Below are 19220 nucleotides of genomic sequence, written 5' to 3'. Positions count from 1 at the left end.
GATGCACTTGATGATGGTCTGCATAATACTCTGTTTGACATGTATAGGAAGTGCATTCCTGAGACAGTAGAGCCTCGGGGAGCCAAAATTGCGTCTCTCCAGCAGTTTTTTTTTTTTTTTTTTTTTGCTGTCGCATATGTGATTCAGGCCTGTCATGTTGGTAATGCACAAAGAGTTGCACTCACATATATGGGGTAGCTGTTGAAGGGCTGAACACAACATTGCCATCTAGGCATGCCACAGCCCACCTTTGGAGAACCTGTCCTATTCCAAGTGGGGCACAACTGATTAGAGGCTGTCTGCATGGAACAGGTGTTGAAGGCCTTTTGATAACCTTTGTGGGTGTTAACATAGCCTTTCCAGTTGCTGCAGATGTCTGCATAGGTACATACCAGACCAGCCATGATGATAATTTATTGTTGTACTGACTGAGAACTGTATAGAGGTAATGGCCACCTTTTGTCTGGATGCAGTCCCTTTACCTATGTGGTGAACCACATCCAAGGCTTTTCTGACCACTGCCTCTACTTGATAGCTAAATGCAACAGTGTTATAAACTTGACTACCCAGGTCTGTCAATGCAGGTCATGTGCTTATGGGGTTGCTGTTGATGTGGGAAATAGTGGGGCCATGTCCTTGCCATATTGTATGATGGTACTGTTTTCTGCATTCAGTTTGATGCCAGGACCTTGGCACCATTCCATACCCACTGTATGATCCCTTTCAGTGTGTTAACATCCATCTGTGGGTCAATGAATGACAGCACACTACTTACAGTCACCACAGCTTTAGACAATACCTGCATATGTGGGTGGTTGCAGTTTGAATTCATGACTAGATATGTGTGGGTCATTGGGGGCAGTGGCTACTCACAGGGCCTACACATGTCTACATATTGCACACACACAGGCAGCACAGAGTAGGGTTGCCACCTTATCAAATGTGCAATGGGGGACACTTCTTGCAGTATTGTGAGAGTTGGCAGGGCAAACTATACCCATGGCAAGTGCAACAGACAGGACTTGTCTTGGTTTGCCACAATGATAGCTTCTTTATGTCACATTACCATAGTTTATGCTATTTCTCATAACATTAAGGTGCTTCTGATGTGAAGTAACTGCTTTATGCAGCTAGTAGACAACTTTAAAGAATGTTTGTTGTCTTATACTCTGGGGAACTCTATATTGTTTGAGTCGTTGTCACAGGTCACACCTGGCCAAACATGGACTGCAACCGACAGGGTGGAACAGGTGGTGGCCATACCTCTCACCTCTGCATATTTGTGCAGAATGTCCTGATGTTTGCCACATATTTTTGTTCCATTTGTCATAACATTGTGGTTTTCTGGCAAATTATTAAAGACTGACATTAGACAATAATGACAAATATTTTTATGTCAGACTTCATACCCTTCAGAAAATGCATGTGAATGCACAGCCTATTATGCTATCTACTTTCTATGTTTGTCAGAGCAATATTTAAAGATTAAACCAAATATCTGGCCATTGTCCCACTTTTCTGTATGGCTTTATCCAGATGTCTTTCTCTAAGGGGTTGAGAAATATGGTGTTGGCCCTAACACAATCACACTGCTGCAAGGGGATATACATACATACACACACACACACTCATGAACTGCCCTTGTTAAGAGTAGAACTCCTACCTGCCTAGTTTTACATATGACAGAGCTACATACATACATATCACATGTGCCACGGAGCTTATATATGTTCATAAGTTCATACGTTCATCGGTAGGTACTAGGCTATCTGCCTGAAGGCATTTATAAGCCTAGCTGGAATGTGTTGGCTTTCGCCGCCCCCTTAGATTAGTTCCCTGTGCCACTGCCCAGAAGAGCCATTGAAGTTATCCCTGAGGCAAACTTTCTGTTTCCCAATCCACTCGTCAAGGTTTCTCTTGAAGAGTGTTAGCAAGGAGCTCTGCCTAATGAAGATTGGAATCTTGTTTCAGAGCATGGGAAGTATCTGTGACAGGAATCTCTCCCTCCAGCACTTCCTACTTATTGTTGTGGTGAGGTTTAGATCCCTGGAGTGTGTGGCTTGAGGGGATATGGTTTTCTTTAGGTGGAGCATGTCCATCAATTCTGGGTTGGACACGGTCTTGTATGTCAGGCATAGATCACCTCTGAGTAGGAGGTATGCAACTGAGTACAGCTGGAGTTTCTTCAGTCGAGCTGCACTGGGCATCTGCTTGAGGCCAGTGATCCTCTTGGTGAGGTACTTCTGTGGTCTTTCCAGTTGTTGCAGGTGTCTTGTAAGGTATATCCCAAATGGGGCATTGTACTCTATGATGGGTCTGATGAGTTATGCATAGAGGGGCCCAATGACCTCTTTCAATCTGGATGCAAACCTTTTTGTGATTAGGTGGGGCCACATAAAAGGATTTTCTAACCACTTTGGCAATGTGATTATCAAAGGAAATGTTACTATCTACTTGGGTCCCCAGATCCCTTATTATGTCTTCCATATTTAGGGGGCTATTACCTATGTGATAGTTTGTGGGTACTTTGATTTTTCCAAAGGGGATGACTATGCACTTTTTGGCATTTAGCTTGAGGCCATGGTTTTGACACCAGGTATCTGTCTCAGTGAGACCCTTTTGGAGGATGTCTGTGTCAGCCGGAGAGTCAGTTATAGTCCCTAGTTTGCAGTCGTCTTGGAACTTGGTCAGCTATCGTCCTCCTGTGCTTGCCTGTACTTCTGAAAAGTATATGCCGAACAGGAGGGGTCCTAGGACTGAGTCCTGGGGAAAGCCCCTTGTAACCAGTTTAGAGACAGACCTAGCTCCTGCAACTCTTACCATGTGGGCTCTGTCCGTGAGCCAGTTGGCAACCCATCTCGGGACGTAGGGGTTTATGTTCAGGCAGGTGAGCTTGTCTATAATAGCTGAGTGGGGAAATGTGTCAATGGCCTTTGCGAGATCTAGCTAGGATGTGTGGACCACCTTTCCCTCATCTATAGCCTTGTTAACTGTCTCAATAAAGTCCACCAGGTTTAGGAGGCATGATCTGCCCTTTACAAAGCTGAACTGGGTAAGGTCCAGTGTTTGGACATTCCCAATGTCTCTGTTATTGAGATCCATGATGATGCACTCCATAGCTTTGCAGACCAAACTAGTCAGGCTTATAGGGTGATAGTTCCCGGGGTCCATTGTGGCTCCACCTTTGTGGAGTGGAATAACCATTGCTGTGCGTCACTCTGTGGGCACATAGCCTGTGGAGAGGCTGAGTTTAAACAGTGTGTTTAGGTGAGGGGTTAGTTCATCTTTGAGCTCGTGTAGGAGGCAGCCTGGACACCGTCCTGTCCCATTGATGCTGTGTTTTTGGCTTTGGAGAGGGCTGTTTTAACCTGAGTGTCTGTGATTTCAGGGGCACTACATTCTTCTGGTATAGTTATGGGCCCTTTTTGGGTAGGGGGGGTGAAGTTTGCACTGAACCTGTCTGCCAGGATATTGGCTATATCGGTTGGTTCAGTGTATTTTGTACCATTCTGCACTAACTCTGAGCAGATCTTAGAATTGCCACTTAGATTCTTGACATAGCTAAAGAATGCCTTGTTGTTTTCTTTGGAGTCCATGGCAATTTTCTTTCGAAACTAGCCTTGGATGATTTTATGAGGGAATGTAGTTTCTTGCTGCTACTGATCAGGGATGTCTTCCCTTCTTGGGATTTTACTCTTTTTCTGTACTAGTTTCCTTCTATTATATAGCTTGTTTATGGCAGGGGTCCACCAGACTGGTTTCCTTTTTTTGGAGGAGTGAGTCTTGGTTTTGTTTGGGATAGCATGATCCATGCATTCTTGTAGGTGCATGTAGAGTGCATTAGTAAAGGATTTTCCAGCTTGGCAGTGTTATCTTTTAGCATGGGGTCTTTGAAACTTCCCACCTTGGACTTAAGTAATGTGAAGCTTGATTTTAAAAGTTTTTCATGGTGCTTTCTTTGACCAGGGGTAGTGGCGGAATGTGTATATCCAGAGTGATTAGTTTATGGTCAGATGTAACCAGCAAGGGGTTGATCTCTGGTGTGAAACACCGGTCGCCCATGTTGGTGATGACCAGGTCCAATATGTTGTCACCTCTGGTGGGGGTGTTGACCAGTTGATCCAGGGTGTTTGAGTTTTTAAATTCTAGGAAATGTTGGGCAAGTGAGTTTGTAATTGAGTAGTTCTCCCAGTTAATGTTTGGGTAATTGAAATCACCCATTATCGGGGTATTTGGTAGGACCTTTATGTTTGCCAGTGTTTCCAGGAATGTGGAGTGAGGGTCCTGGGACATGGTGGGTGAGCTGTAGCAAACCATAATTTGTATAGCACTTTTGCTCGTTGTTAGTTGCACGTGGATGATCTCTGAAGCATTGTGCTGTGCCACTAACCTGAAGGTTTGGGTATCCTTGATGAGTATGGATACGCCCCCACCTTTTGTATTTCAGTCCGGGTTTTGTGGCTGAAATGTATGGTATGAGTTGCAGCCTAGTAGTGCTGGGGTGCTCTGTGGAGCCTTAAACCAGGTTTCTGTTACTGCACATATATCAATTTTCTCCATACTGAGGAGTGCCTTGAGTACGTGCATTTTGAGGTTTAGACTTCTGGCATTGAGTAGCATTACTCTCAGTTTTCTGTTACTTGTGCTATTTACAGCAGTGTGTTTGTCTTTTGAGCCTTTCCTAAAAAAGGCACTATGTGGGTGGCAAGAGCCTTGGCCAGTATTCAAAAGCCTAAGGGTGACAGCAGGGGCGGCTACTGCTATAGGATTGCAGGACTGCACCCCCCCCCCCAGCTGTGGAAAGGAAAGAAAAAGCTGTGGAAAGAAAATAAAAACTGCGAGTCTCAGCATTCCCGGAACTCCGGACTGCTGAAACAGAAGTCCGGAGTAGTAAGAAGGCATCTCTGTAGCCTGATGCCCAGAATTCTATGTGGTAATGACCGCATAGAATTGAAGAGATCCAGACTACAATGTCTGCAAGCTAACTCTTCTAGCAGGAACACATTGCTTACAGGGAATGAAGCTGGAGCTACTCTTGTGGGGACACATTGCACTTGAAGCTGGAGCTATTGCTTGCACAGGATGACAATCGGATTGAAAGCTGCTGCAGAGGGAAAAAAACGGCGATAGAACTGAAAGCTGCTGCAGATGAATGGGGAAAACCAGGTGTGTGTGTGTGTGTGTGTGTGTGTGTGTGTGTGTGTGTGTGTGTGTGTGTGTGTGTGTGTTTGTATAACATATGTGGGAGTCTGTTTTCTGCTTTTAAAAATGGAGATTTGATTGGGGGAGGCTTTTTTTGTATTAAGCTTGCATTTATTGTGCAAGGTGTGAAATTTCTTTCTTAACATAAAAATGAATGAGAATGCTTATGTTTTAATTTATGATTCAGATTATGAGAGTTTTAGGTGTGCTACAATGCTCTGCAATTGTATAAATTCTGTGTTTTACATATGCAGTGTACAACTTCTACTTCAGTTGTTAGTGTAATTATGACATGTTTAGGGGAATATTAGTAGCTTTTTTGATGCCCAAGGATGTAAATTATTATAAATAAACATGTATATCATCAGAAATTTAAAGAAATATCTATTCTGTTTTCCAAATGCATGTTTTTATTACAACTTTTAACTAGGGTCTACCATTAAGAAATCTGTATGTGACTGACAGCGGTGACCAATAGATATCAGAAAGGCAATTGGCATTTAAGAGCATTCAGTAATTTTTTACTGCTGATGCAGGTAGTAAGCAGTACCTGATACATCCAAATAAGCTTTACAGTTTCAGAGTTGCAGATCAGGGTTAGAATTTATGACACACCAGGGTTTTCATCCACCTCTGATTTGCAGTGTACCAACAGTAAATGAACAGTAATGAAAATTATTATGCACATGCATTCACTGCACGCGCACACACACACGCACACACACACACACACACACACACACACACACACACACACACACACACACACACACACACACACACACACACACAGGTTAATGATATCTTATCACCTTCTTCCTTATTTTTTTACATTAATGCTGCCAGCAGCTATACGAGTTTAGTATGTCATGAGCACTTGCTGTTTATTGTTCAGGTAAGCCAACTATTAAATGTTGTTATATACCAATAGTTTAAACTGTAACTCCTTGGAAGGCTGAAACCAGCTTTTATTGGTACTTTATTCCAGTACACCTACCTTTATGCTAATAATAAGTCACCAGTCATAAACATTTAAAATGAGCAAGAAACTCTTTATTTGAAAGAAATTAAACATTCCCTACCCACCACCATCTGTGAAAACTCTGCAGATATTTACTTCATATTTTTCTTTTGTTACTCATAAAATCTGTGGTTTCTGGAATGGATATTTAATTAAATAAACAGTTGCTGATGGTGTAGTGGTGCAGTGGTAGCATTATTGCCTCACAGCTAGAAGTTTTCTGGTTTGATTCTTCCCTCGGGTGCCTTCTGTGTGGAGTCTGCATGTTCTCCCTGTGTTTGCATATGTTTCCTCTGGGTGCTGTGGTGTCCTTCCATGTTGCACAGACATGTGTATGGAATGTTTCTCCCTGGGCCTCTGCTGAAAATTGCCTTTTGTTCGAAGTCAGACTTTCCTGGTTAACAAATGTTAATTAAATAATAAATGGCAGACATTTGAATGTCAGACTTCATATTCTTCAGAAGGTACATGGTAACACGAAACCTTTTATTCTACCAATTTTTCTAAGTTTATAAGATGAATATTTGAAATTTTTCCCTCTTTTTGGGACTGTATACTCCCATTATTGGCTTCGTCCATGTTTTTTTGCACTAAGGTTGAGAGCTACTGTGAGAACTGAATTCACTGAATATGTTTGGGGTCTGTATTCTCCCATTATTGGCTTTGTTAAGGTGTTTTGTGCTAACAGGTTGACAGCTATGGTGAGAACTGAATTCACTAAATAGTAGCCATTTAAGTTTCAGACTCCCTCTCTTTAAGAAAACACCTGATTTGGCATAGTGGTATGTTGCTTTGACTGTTATGCATGAGGTCCTGGATTCAAGACTTGACAGTGAAATGTATGGTGGTAACAGTAGTTTATTCTAGCAATTTTCCAAGATTATACAAGCAATGTTTAAAGTGTGTCCCTGGTTTTTGGGTATTTGTATCCCCTCCCCCAATATTTTTTTCCAGATTTCTTGTGCTGGAAAGTTGAAAGATACAGCTGAGTGTCTAGTATATTTTACAATGAGCTGAGAGCTACAGGGAAAAGAAGTTTAGTGCTGCTTATGCTAACTTTATTTGTATTCTTAATAGCACAGCAGGTAGTATACTTGCTTTTGATGCAGAAGGCTGTGGGTTCTACTCCCACACTATGTACTATACTTGCTTTTGATGCAGAAGGCTGTGGGGTCTACTCCCACAGTATGTAGATGCATTGCTGATACTGTACTATGTTGTAAAGGGAGTGGATGCTCCAGTCCTTTTTGGTGAAGATACATAGTAACTATGAACCTGTTATCAGTTGGTCATCCATCCCCTATTGCAATATTACTAGCTTATCTTTTTTTAATTTAACATAGGCAATTTATTCCTCAAGGGCAGCAGGTACTTTATTTGTAGATGAAATAATGAAATATAAAGTTGTTTGCTAGCAGCAACCTCTTCATTAGTTACAGATCTCTTTAATGTGGAATTATTTAGATGACTTTGACTTCTTCAGAGATTGTGCATATTTACTGATACTGGTGGATTGTAGAACTTTGAGTAGACTTTTATGATGGAATTGTTCTGAATTGGACAGTTTTATCATTATTGGTGCATGCATTTTGTTTCATTGTTTACTAGAAAAATGTTCAAAACAGTAAACTAAAATGGCCTCTAACAACTGTACTGTATTATACAAGGAATATTGTTTAATACAATCAGGAAGGTGTATCAAAGGACACATTTATGTTTCATGTGCAAGGGGCCTATGATTTGAAAATGGCCCAAAGTTAATCTTTATCGGCCACTGCCAAAATATATTTTCTTTGAATGTGGATTCAATGCTGTTTTAATGAATGTGAATTTCAAGGGCAGAGAAGTTTTGATACTATTTTCATTGTGAAACTGCACTGCTTTGTCTAGCAGATTGTCTATTAGTGTTTGTGCTGTAAAATGCAAAATAAAAGTTTCAAATGAAATCCAAATCATCACAGAAGTAAAGCAATATGCACATAAAGTGTTTATGGTAAATGGGGCAAATAGCCAAGTAATGGGACATTGGAATGGCTGCAGGTGGGAGGCTCCATTTGACCATGATTTTGTGAGGGGGAAGGGCGGCAAACTCAAAGACAGCCCCGGATGAACTATACCTCTTAACTGTCCAGTTTTTGCAGAAAGAATACATTTTTGCTTCTTATTTTTGGTTTGTTCTTCATAAATTTGTGGTTTTCTGGCAAATCATTTAGGAATGACGTCACTAAATAATGACAGACAGCCTTCATAACCTTCAGAAAAATGCATACTAAAGCAAGACCTGTTATTCTATCAACTGTCTAAGTTCATACAAGTGGAATTTTTAGTACTGTTTGTATGTTCCCCCAATATATTTGGCCTTGTCCAGATTTCCTGCATTAAGAGGTAGAGAGGTACGTGCAAATACATTGCTTTATAGAATTAGGAATATCCAAACCTCTCAACTGTCCCCGATTTTGGCTCAAAATGTTGCTCTCCCCCTAATAATCCTTCCACAAAATAAATATACATAACTGTAAAGATCAGAGTTATAGATTACTTTTATTACAGAAATGCATGTAGATTCTTTTATTTTGTCAGCTGTTCAAGTTAACAGTGCTAATATTAAAAAAGTGTCCCTTCTTTGACAGGTTCCCAGCTGTATTGTGTGGCAACTTTATATTTTTGCATCACATTTTTTAGGCAAATTATTTCAAATTGTTAAAGATTGAAGTTAGCAAATAATGAGACATTTGAGTTTCAAATTTCATACCCTTCAGAAAATTCATACTAATTCAAGACCTACTACCATTCTATTATCTTTCTAAGTTTATAAAAGCAATATTTAAAAATTGTCCTTATTTTTGGGCCTTTGTCCCACTTCTATGTATGGCTTTGTCTAGATTTCTTGATCTGAGGTTGGGAGGTATGACAAATGTGTCTGAGCCATCACCATCAGCCAGAGACATTTCAAATTGTGACATACTTGTTGCACCCCACTCCCCCATGTAGTGACTCTGCATGTATCCAAGAAAGGCAAGGATCAGTTATGCAGTATGTGTGCAGAGTATTCCCCCATCCAAGGTAGACACAAGTATGACAGTGGCTTTTCATCTGCCCTTGATTTTGCAGAATGTTCTGGCTTTCTGTCATATTTTTAACTGTTGATTTATGCTTCTTGTTATTCAGAAAATGCATGCTGTTGCAATGCCCTGTTGCTCTGTGTTTAAGTAGTAATGCTTTAATGACCATCAGATAAACTTGTCTGAGATTGTAAGATGCAAGTAAGCTTTAATAAGCATACTGTTAAAGAATTACCAACATTGAAAGCCTTTTTGTTATTGCCATGCAGAGAATATTTCTATAACTAGATAACGTATAAGCCTTAGGTATTGAAATGCATATGACAAGTATTTGTAATAAAGGACAGTATTACAGTATTTTCAGAAGCTCATTACATTTGCTGGAGACTTGCAGTCATCTTTGCAGGCTTTACCCGTAAACTAAATAGAATGCCAATCTATCATGTGTGGGCCATAACCTATGCAGTAATCCTTTAAGCAATTTATCTTGAGCTTGTTTCTTGTTAGCTGTTCATTTTTTACTTTGATCATGTTTTCCCTATGAAACAAGTAGATAGTTTCCAGGCAGCAGGCCTTTTTTGGATAAGAATCATTTTTACAAGTGACAGTATCAAATAGATTGCTACTTTCAGCATGTTACGTGGTACTTTTATAAAGCTGAATATAAATTATAATTAGAACTACAGTGTAAGAAGACGTGGTTTGCGTTGAGTGCTGCTTGTTTTTCTATATACTTGATTTTGACTGGCATTCCAGTGATGTATTTAAAAAGTAATTTATTTTTTCATGCCTCACAACCTTTATGTTTCCATCTAGGTATTAAGTAAGCTGTTATGCAGCCATTGCACTGAAATATTTTTTTCTTCTACACTTCATTTTGTCTTGATTGGAGTCTTGTAATGACAGTTTGGCACCCAGGGCAGCTGTATTTAATTAAAGTTTCAGTTGTTGTGGTTTAAAAATAGCCCTGCCTCTTTCTAGTTGGACACACCCCTTCCCATTGACCCCACCCATTCATCTGTTTCATGCAGCCCCTCTTTAATTTGAAGTCACCAGCCACCACTGGGTGACAGGTGCAAACTGTCTCTAGTGAAGCAGTGTGGCTTGTCGAGCATGTCATCCCAAGCTGACAGACACTGGATCCCCTTTGAATGACACCAGAAGCTTAGCCAATTGTTGAAATTGCTCATTTTTTTCTCTATACAGTGGTATCAGTCTTGGTGAGGGCAGGATGCTACTCAGGGTCAGTGTCATACCGGCCTGGGCTACGTGATTAGAGAGCTCCTCCATGTCTCCTTTTATGTAGTCCATGGAGGTATGGCTCAGGTCATTCACACCAACATGGGCAATGACAGAGTCATATTTGTACTTGTTCTGTAGTGACCTGAGTGCTTGTGTTATGTGGCGGAGCCTGGCACCTGATAGGCAGCTAACAGTAATCTTCTCCTTGTTCAGCTTAGTGAGTGGGACGTCAGTGTGCCTGACTATAGAGTCACCTATTACTAGTGTGTTCGGTATGTTATTTTACCTTAAGGGCTGTGATTGCATGGCACACTGGTTTTGTGGAGTATGTGTTTCACGGTTGTGTTGGGGGGTGGAGGTTGCCTGGATGTCTGCTTTGGAGGTCTCTGTTGCTTTTTAAGATTTTTATTTAGAGCCTCTGAGTATGTTTTTGTGTATTTATGTGTGTTTTTGCCGGTGCTGGTTTCATAGGTCTGTGTGAGACTGGTGGTGTGATGCAAGTAATTCCCTTCTCCTCTTGACTGCCTGGTTCAGTCTTGGGTTGAGAGAGCTTAGCCTCCAGTTTGGCTGTATAATTAAATCTCTCACATGTATTAGTGTTTGGTGAAAGGAGGAGAGGGTTGTCTGTGTAGATGAGGCAATTGTAACATTGCCTCAAAATGCCCAGATTCACCAGTTGTACCAGAGAGTACACCTGAAACTGCCATTTGGATCTGCCTGGATAGGTGTACAGTGAACTGTTTTACTGATTGGCTGGTAAGGTCGAATAGAGAGCCTTTTCCTTCTCTACAGTATAGAGTGGTCTAATGCTAAGGTTTATTAGTGCTTGCTATGAGCTTTGACCAAGTGCCGGGATGAGAAGTGAATGGTTTGCGTGCTTAAGTTGAAAGTTTGTCTAGTTCCAAGGGAAAAATTGAAGAGTAGACTTTATGGAGCCAGGAAAAGTTATACCCTAGCTAACCGGTGCTGCCCGGCACACAAAGTCATGCAAATGTGGGTTTTATAGCAGGGAAATGAAAGAGATAGAAATTATCCCAAAATGGCCAATAAACTACTAATTTCTGGAATGAAACCACTCCTTCAGGGACAGATAAGCTGCTCAAAGCTCCCTCTCTCACAGTGAACAAAGAAACTTCCTTCTATCCAAGTACGGTATGGGCAAACACAGAAATTTGTAACATAGCCCCGAATTCAGCACTAACTTGAAAACTGGACTATACTAGCTTAGAAAGGTGGGAAACAAGTATATTTTTTGTTCTTTTGTTTTTTTTATTTCAGAAAATAAAGCAGATACAATTAAAAAAAACACTTTAAATGCACATAAATGGCTATCACACTTGAGTGTGTAGCCTACAACAGTTAAACAGGTAATTTAAACACAAAAATGACTTTGATAAAGTGCAGGCAGTAAAATAAGTACAATATGTAGCTAAAACAAGCTTTTTAAATCACAGAAACTTTAGAAAATCAGCATTTTAGGCAGAATTAGCTAAAGGCAGCAAGAAAATGCAGAAATATGATACTTAATCACTCCAAAGTCTCTCTTTTAAGTTTAGTTTTGCAGTGTCTGCCACTACTACTCAGGTGGATGACATCTGCACATGCTGTAAGAAGTGCCACTGGGGAGTTAACAGGCCCTTAAAATAGTATAACCATCTCACCCACACACACACACACACACACACACACACACACACACACACACACACATACACACACACACACACACACACACACACACACACACACACACTGATGCAGGGGGATATGTATTCAAACACACATACACACCGAGCTGCCAGTTTTGAGATTGGAATCCCTAACTATCTAGTTATGTGCACTATAGACCACCGTACGTATTGCATGTGCCACAGTGCTATTGTGTTTGAAAATGGCTAACTCTGCTTCTAAGGTGGATAACATGTGCAGGCCCTGAATAGGTTACCAATGGGGAAGTTAACTGGGTGGAACAGGCACACACAATGGTATAACCATTGCACACACACAGCAAGGCCGCAACACTGCTACAGGAGATATGCATACACAGACACATACACTCACATAGTTGCCAGTATTGAGATTAGAACCCTTACCAATCTAGTTGTATGCTATGCAGTTATCGCATGCACCATATTGCTTAGATGTCTCAGGCATACCTCTCAATCTCTTAGAACAATACATCTGGACAAAGCTTTCAATAATGGGGGGATAAAGGACCAAAATAGGGGCACTTTTTAAATATTGTTCTTACGAACTTGGAGAACTGATAGAGAAACAGGTTTGCATTAGCATGAATTTTGTGAAGGGTATGACATCTGAAACTGAAATGCCTGTCATTATTTTCTGACTTCAACTCTCAGTGCTTTGCCAGTGATTTGACAGAAACCCACAATTTTGAGAAACAGACCAAATATATGAGGCGAAAATCTGGACATTCTGCAAAAATCTATACAGTTGAGAGATATGGCCTAGAGAGTGTCAAACGGTGCATCTAATGTGGATGACATCCACAAGACCTGTAAAGAAATGAAATGGGGGATCAACAGGCCTCATAGTGGTATAATCAGCACATACATCAGACAAGAACATAGGATATGCTTCATACACACACACATGCAGATGGCAGTATTAAGATTCAAACCCTTACCTATCTAGCTGTATTGACTACAGTGCTATGCACTTATTTCATGCACCACAGAGCTTGTATGCTTGGATAGTGTCCAACTGTGCATCTAAGGTGGATGACATCAACAGGGTCCATAAAGTAATGCAATGGGGGGAGTCACCAGGGTGAAACAGGCCTCAGAATGGTTTAACCAACACACACACACACACACACACACACACACACACACACACACACACACACACACACAGACATACACACACATGGTTGCTGATGTGAGATTACAACCCCTACCTACCTACTATTACACAATGGGGCTCATCATAGTATTTGCATGTGCCACTGGTTACAATTTGTGTACATGTGGCTGCAGCAATACATCACTCTATGCCTTTTAGTGTGTGTCTCTCTCTCTCTCCCCCTGTCTCTGTAAATGATATATTTGTATATGTTACCTATATATCTATATGTATATCACACTGAACAGATCCAGATAAATCTTATATGTACCACATATGGATAGATGGGGGCTAAACATGTCTGACAGGTTAGGGGATAGACAGTTAAGATGTACATAGCTGGCTATTTGCAGGGATTTATGGACATCCCTTTCTATAGTCAGATGTGGGTTCAGACATGGGCTGAAATTAGCAAAGTGTAGAAGCATGCCCAGTATGAGAATCAATAGTAACACTGGGACTCCAGGGCAGACCTACCTGTACTTTGGTCCAGAATTTTGTGTGCTACAGCTGATTGGTTAATGAACCTGTGCAAACAGTCTAGTGTCTCACTAATAATACTGGCTGAGTGACCTCCTGACTGTGTTTTATCCTTATTAACTGTGTCATATCTAGGGTGGGTACAGAGTGTATTGGACTGAGCAGAGTTTTGCATAATATGTGAGGTACATTTTAAACAGCATTGTGATGTCCTGGTATCTCAGTGGCAGATCAGTATAGATTAATGTGAGGAACCACTGACAGACATTTGTCTACTGACACCATACACTGCAGGGAACCCATGCTACTGCACAAAGTGTTCTTGTCTGCACATTCTATGTTTGTCTGGCCAGTGGTACCTCCTTCCCCTTATATGTGGGCCTTTCTCTTGCTCTGCTCCAGTCACAGGCTTTGTCCACAGTAATTGCTCTTATATAGTTGTACTTATGGTGTGACTGGGGTAAAAGTCATAACATCACACACAGGGTTACGGACTTCACACCTCTGACTGTACCTGTTTAGCAGGTTGGCCAGCATTGTGCCCCATAGATCTGCTCTGGTCCTCAAATGGTTTGTATTGCACTGTTATAAGGCTACATGTTGGCCATACCTGTCAAACTCTTACAGCAAGACATCTGGACAGGACCATATATAGCAGTCAGACACAGGCCCAGAAATGGGGACAAGACCTTAATATTTCTCTTCCAAACATAGATAGTTGATAAAATGCTTTTGTATTAGCTTGCATTTTCTTATGGGTATGAAGTCTGCATCTCAGCTGTCTGTCAATGATGTTTTCAAATCAACCTTTACTGGTTTGCCAATAGTTTGCCAGATGAATGCAACATTATGACAAAAAGAACAGATATATGAGGCATATGTGTGGAAATTCTGCAAAACCCTGTCATTCGTGGGGTATGCATGGTGCCCACTGACTTTTTGTCAGTACTGACGCAGTTACATGGTAGCCTTTATATCTTGGAGCTACACTGACTTATCACAACCTGCTGTTCTACTAGGCACTGTCTAGGTTACTCAGAGCTGTGTATTGTCCATATCTGTGACCCCCTGTCCCTCCATTGTCCAGCTTTCCTGCAGTAACAAATACTGACATCTGGACAGTCTGTAGACCGTAGGTGTAGCTGACATGCAAAATAGTAAGCACAGTCAGTCTTGAACCATGGACTCTGACAACCACAGTCATGTGCTTAGTCCACCAAGCCACAACAGCCACCAGTCAGTGCTGTCTACTTCTTTACACTATTACCACACACATACATAGTACTTTGACCCCCTGCATATTGTGGAAATGGAACATGTTAGCAAGTTGATTGGGACAGCCCTGGGAATGTGTGTTCTGCTGCTATTACCTGACAAACATAAATGTTACTGCAGTTGTATGGGAACACGGGTGTGTCAGGGGTAGGGGACCATACCTCTAAACTGGGGTCTATATTAAAATATCAAAGACTGACAATATCGAATACGATATTGTCGACATGAGAATATCGAAAGTGCACTACATCAAATGTTTAAACAGAAAATCTCCATGGGGGAGATTTCCATTTACTTCAATGTAGTGCATTCTCGGAGTTGATATATTTAAGTAGGGGGCATGTGTGCCCCCCATATGGGGGGTGCAGGGGGTCTTGCCCCTCTGCCTCCGCACTATTTAGGGTTTTTTTGTTGTTTTATTTAGTATTTTTTTCGGCTTTGATGGTTTAAGACTTCGATCACTAAAGTTCGATCTTTAGGGATTCAAAGTTTTAAACCTTTGAGATTATAATATAGACCTCTAAACTGTACAGATTTTCACAGAATGTCCAGATGTCTGAATCATATTTTGGGTCCATTTTTCATAAAATTGTGGTTGTCTAGAAAATTACTGGCAAATCATTAAAGACTGAAGCTAGAAAGTAATGACAGACATTTGAGTTTCAGACTTCTTAACCTTCAGTGAATCCATGCTAGTGCAAAACCTGCTATTCTATCAACTTTTTAAGTTTGTAAGAGCAATATTTAAAAATTGCCCCTGTTTTTGGGCCTTTGCCCCACATTTATTTATGGCTGTGTACAGATTTCTTGCTCTAAGAGTTTGAGAGGTATGTATGGGACTCCAACATTGACATCCATGCATCTGTCCTATGACACCACTGTTTCTAAGTCCCTCACATAGTGCTGTTGGTTTTGCTGGCTTGTGGCCTACTGCATATTCTGGGGCAGCCAGTATATGGCAGAGAGTTCCTGTTGTACCACATACCTGTCAGTTGTCTGCTGCTATCTGGGTAGCCCACTCCATTCCCCTGCATGCATACAGCAATATCATACATATGCTACCACAGCCTACTACGCCATTCATTTATTGTTAAGAAAAGTGACTTACCTTGTGCCTGCAGCAGTTAAGAGGACAGCGAGGCAGGGATGACTCTGTTGGATGTACGCAATACACAGCCTATATATGGTAAGGTACAGGTAGTGTAATGTGCTGGCATCCTTTTTACTGTGTATGTGAGTCAGAGTAAGGTGTCAGTCCCTGGATCCCTAGGTTGTCAGTGCATGTGCTATGTGCTGCCTCTTTAGCAAGAACAGGGTGTACTGGGAATGCCTATGTCTGCCTACAGGGACCGGCTCAGGGGGTTCCTTCTTTGAGTCCCCCTGTGCCTATGAGGACCTTGGCAAATAGTGAGGGGCAGTGTGTCCCTTCCCTGTGATGTGCCTGCCGCAGGTGTTTCAGCAGGATCATATTGTGTAGGATGGCATATACTATGAACATTTGTGCACATGTGGCTTGATAGTACTGCAGGGCTCCAATAGATATGTCACGGCAGTGGAACTGTGACTAGAGCATCCCAAACACATGCTCTATGATGTTCCTAGTTTATGCATGTGCCTCATTATGGCATTCTTCAGTTGGCATGTGTGCATTTCTGATGGGTGTCATCATCCTTGGTTCCAGTGCGTAGCCAGCATCCCCCAGAAGATAGCTGCATGGGATGTCCTCCCTGGCAAATGCCTGGTACAGCTTTGATGCATGCCAGATGTTTGAGTCATGATAACTGCCAGAGCTGCCAGCACACACATTAATGATAATGACCTGGGCATTGCTCATTACCTGACAATTAATGGAGTGATACCCCATGCAGTTGACATAGATTCTACCCTCCTCACCTGGTGGTGCTTTGATGTGCACATGAGTGCAGTCTATGGCACCCAGTCCCTCTGGGTAGTGTGCTACCTGGTAAAAGAGATGCATATTGCTGGTACTCTCCTCACGGGGGGGGGGGGGTGCAGGGTAAATAAATGTACTGACTTGAATGTGTTAGCATGACATCCAGGAACTGGTAGAGTACCCTGGATGTGAAGCTGTGAAACCCCCATCATGTCCCCAGTAGGTCTTTGGAAAGAACCTGTAGCTAGTATTCTTAGGGCCACACATAACTTTGTTTCCACTGGGAGGGGTTCCCCGCTGTTGGCTCTGGGTCTGAGGTGGAGGCAGCAGAGCTCGGTGAGTTCCTGTAGTATGTCCCTGTCCACCCTGTAGCGCTCTACTATCTCCAGCTCATGTAACCCCTGAAAGGTTACCCTGGGCCTAAACACTCTTCTCCTCCACAGTCTGGGCCTATTGTTAGCATCATCATCATCAATGACCTCAGCCTCTAGTGCATACTGATGCAGCAGAGCAGCAGCAGCCCCTACCATTTTGTCAGTTAAAATTCTGAAGTGTGTACTCCAATGGTGGACAGTATGTTGGAAAAATCAGATTGAAGGGTGTATGCATACTTTATACTGGTGTGCTACAAATGCAACCTGTGTTATTGGCTGACTGTGATACATTCCTTCTGCCAGGTATATAATTAAGGGGTGTTAATGGGTCAGTGTCAGTGGAGCAGAGCTTATCAGTCTTTTCTACTTGATTGGCTTTTATAAGCTATTTCCTTTTACTTATTTTTTTTTTCAGTTTCTTCCACTTCTAAGTCCTATGGCGTGCTGAGCAAACATGCGGTGCTAATATAAACATTGCTCAGCAATTTGGACCCTCTCCTGTACATGGGCATACTTACCTTTTCTTTCACCAGCTAAAACATGCACCATGGATCTAAGCATAGCTTAGCAGCCTCAGACATGCCCCCCCTGCTTAGCTGTGCTTAGTTGAGAGCAAACAGGCACCACTAAGCTCCAATCCATTTAAATATGGCATGACGCACCTACTTTTGCTGTTAGTTATCTGTTCTGCCTACACCAACACAGTTCTAGCCATCAAAGAAGAAACACCACAGGTCACATATACTAAATTCCAGACGTTTTTGAATAAACGTCTGGAATTTAGCAGCTGTGACCAGTGGTGTTTCTGTTTTGTGGAATAGTTTTTAGGACCTTGGTTACCACAGTTTTAGCCCTACCATGGTTAGTACCTACGGACACAGTGGCCCTTTTTGCTATTCAATAACCCTGGCTCATTTACATACACCTAACTGCTTATACTCTGGATACTGCACTACACCAGGGCCTATCTCCTTAGCAACCACTGTAACCTGGCATTGTGTGACTCTGCATGCTGGGCACTATAATGCAATACCTTTACATAGCTTTAAATTTCACATTTCTACACTTTTTATAGATTTTTTTTTGCAAAATGGCATGTTTGCATGACACTGCGCGCCACTTAAATGTGGCATATGTATTAAAAAAAGTTTAATTTTTAATATATTGCATTACTTCTTTAACTTAATGGCCATTGTTTTGGCCATCTGCATGCCTACTGTGCAATATACTCCCCTTTTATTTGGGCTTTTACAGCCCCTGTTTAAATTTTAAACTATGGTCCATTGTAACCACGTACATTTTTTATGCTCACATGGCACCTACACAGGTGCCTTTCTGCTTGCTGAATTGCAAAATCACCTCATTTGCATAGTTTTCACCAGCGTATGAGGGGATTTGCATTACGCAGAAACCTTCATATCCCCACATTCGTGCACGCCCGCAGCCCTGTTTCCTGGATTGCTCGGCAGCCTTATTCCATGTTTGGGCCATAACACTATTTCTGCACAAAGAATCGTTCCATGTAGGTTTTATTGAATTACCGCCAGTATCTTGCATGAACTATTAAATAAATGCATGATAAATGCAGCCAATTGACATTGTCTTTAGCACTATTTGTTTCACTGTGGGAGGCATGGCTGTTTTATGTACACAGACTTTGATCAGTTCTGCTTGAATGGACTGTTCTCTCACTGTACTTTATAATCACCTTTGTCTTTTTATAAATTCAGAGCAGCAATTATATTTTGTACCATTTTTTTCTATGTAGACCTATCAATTGCATTATAACTGCTTCACCCTTAGTT

Source organism: Protopterus annectens, chromosome 2.part0 (assembly GCF_019279795.1).
Source record: "Protopterus annectens isolate FY-2018-M chromosome 2.part0, PAN1.0, whole genome shotgun sequence".
Taxonomy (NCBI): Eukaryota; Metazoa; Chordata; order Ceratodontiformes; family Protopteridae; genus Protopterus; species Protopterus annectens.
The sequence above is the reverse complement of the archived record's forward strand: the minus strand, read 5'-3'. Positions refer to the sequence as shown.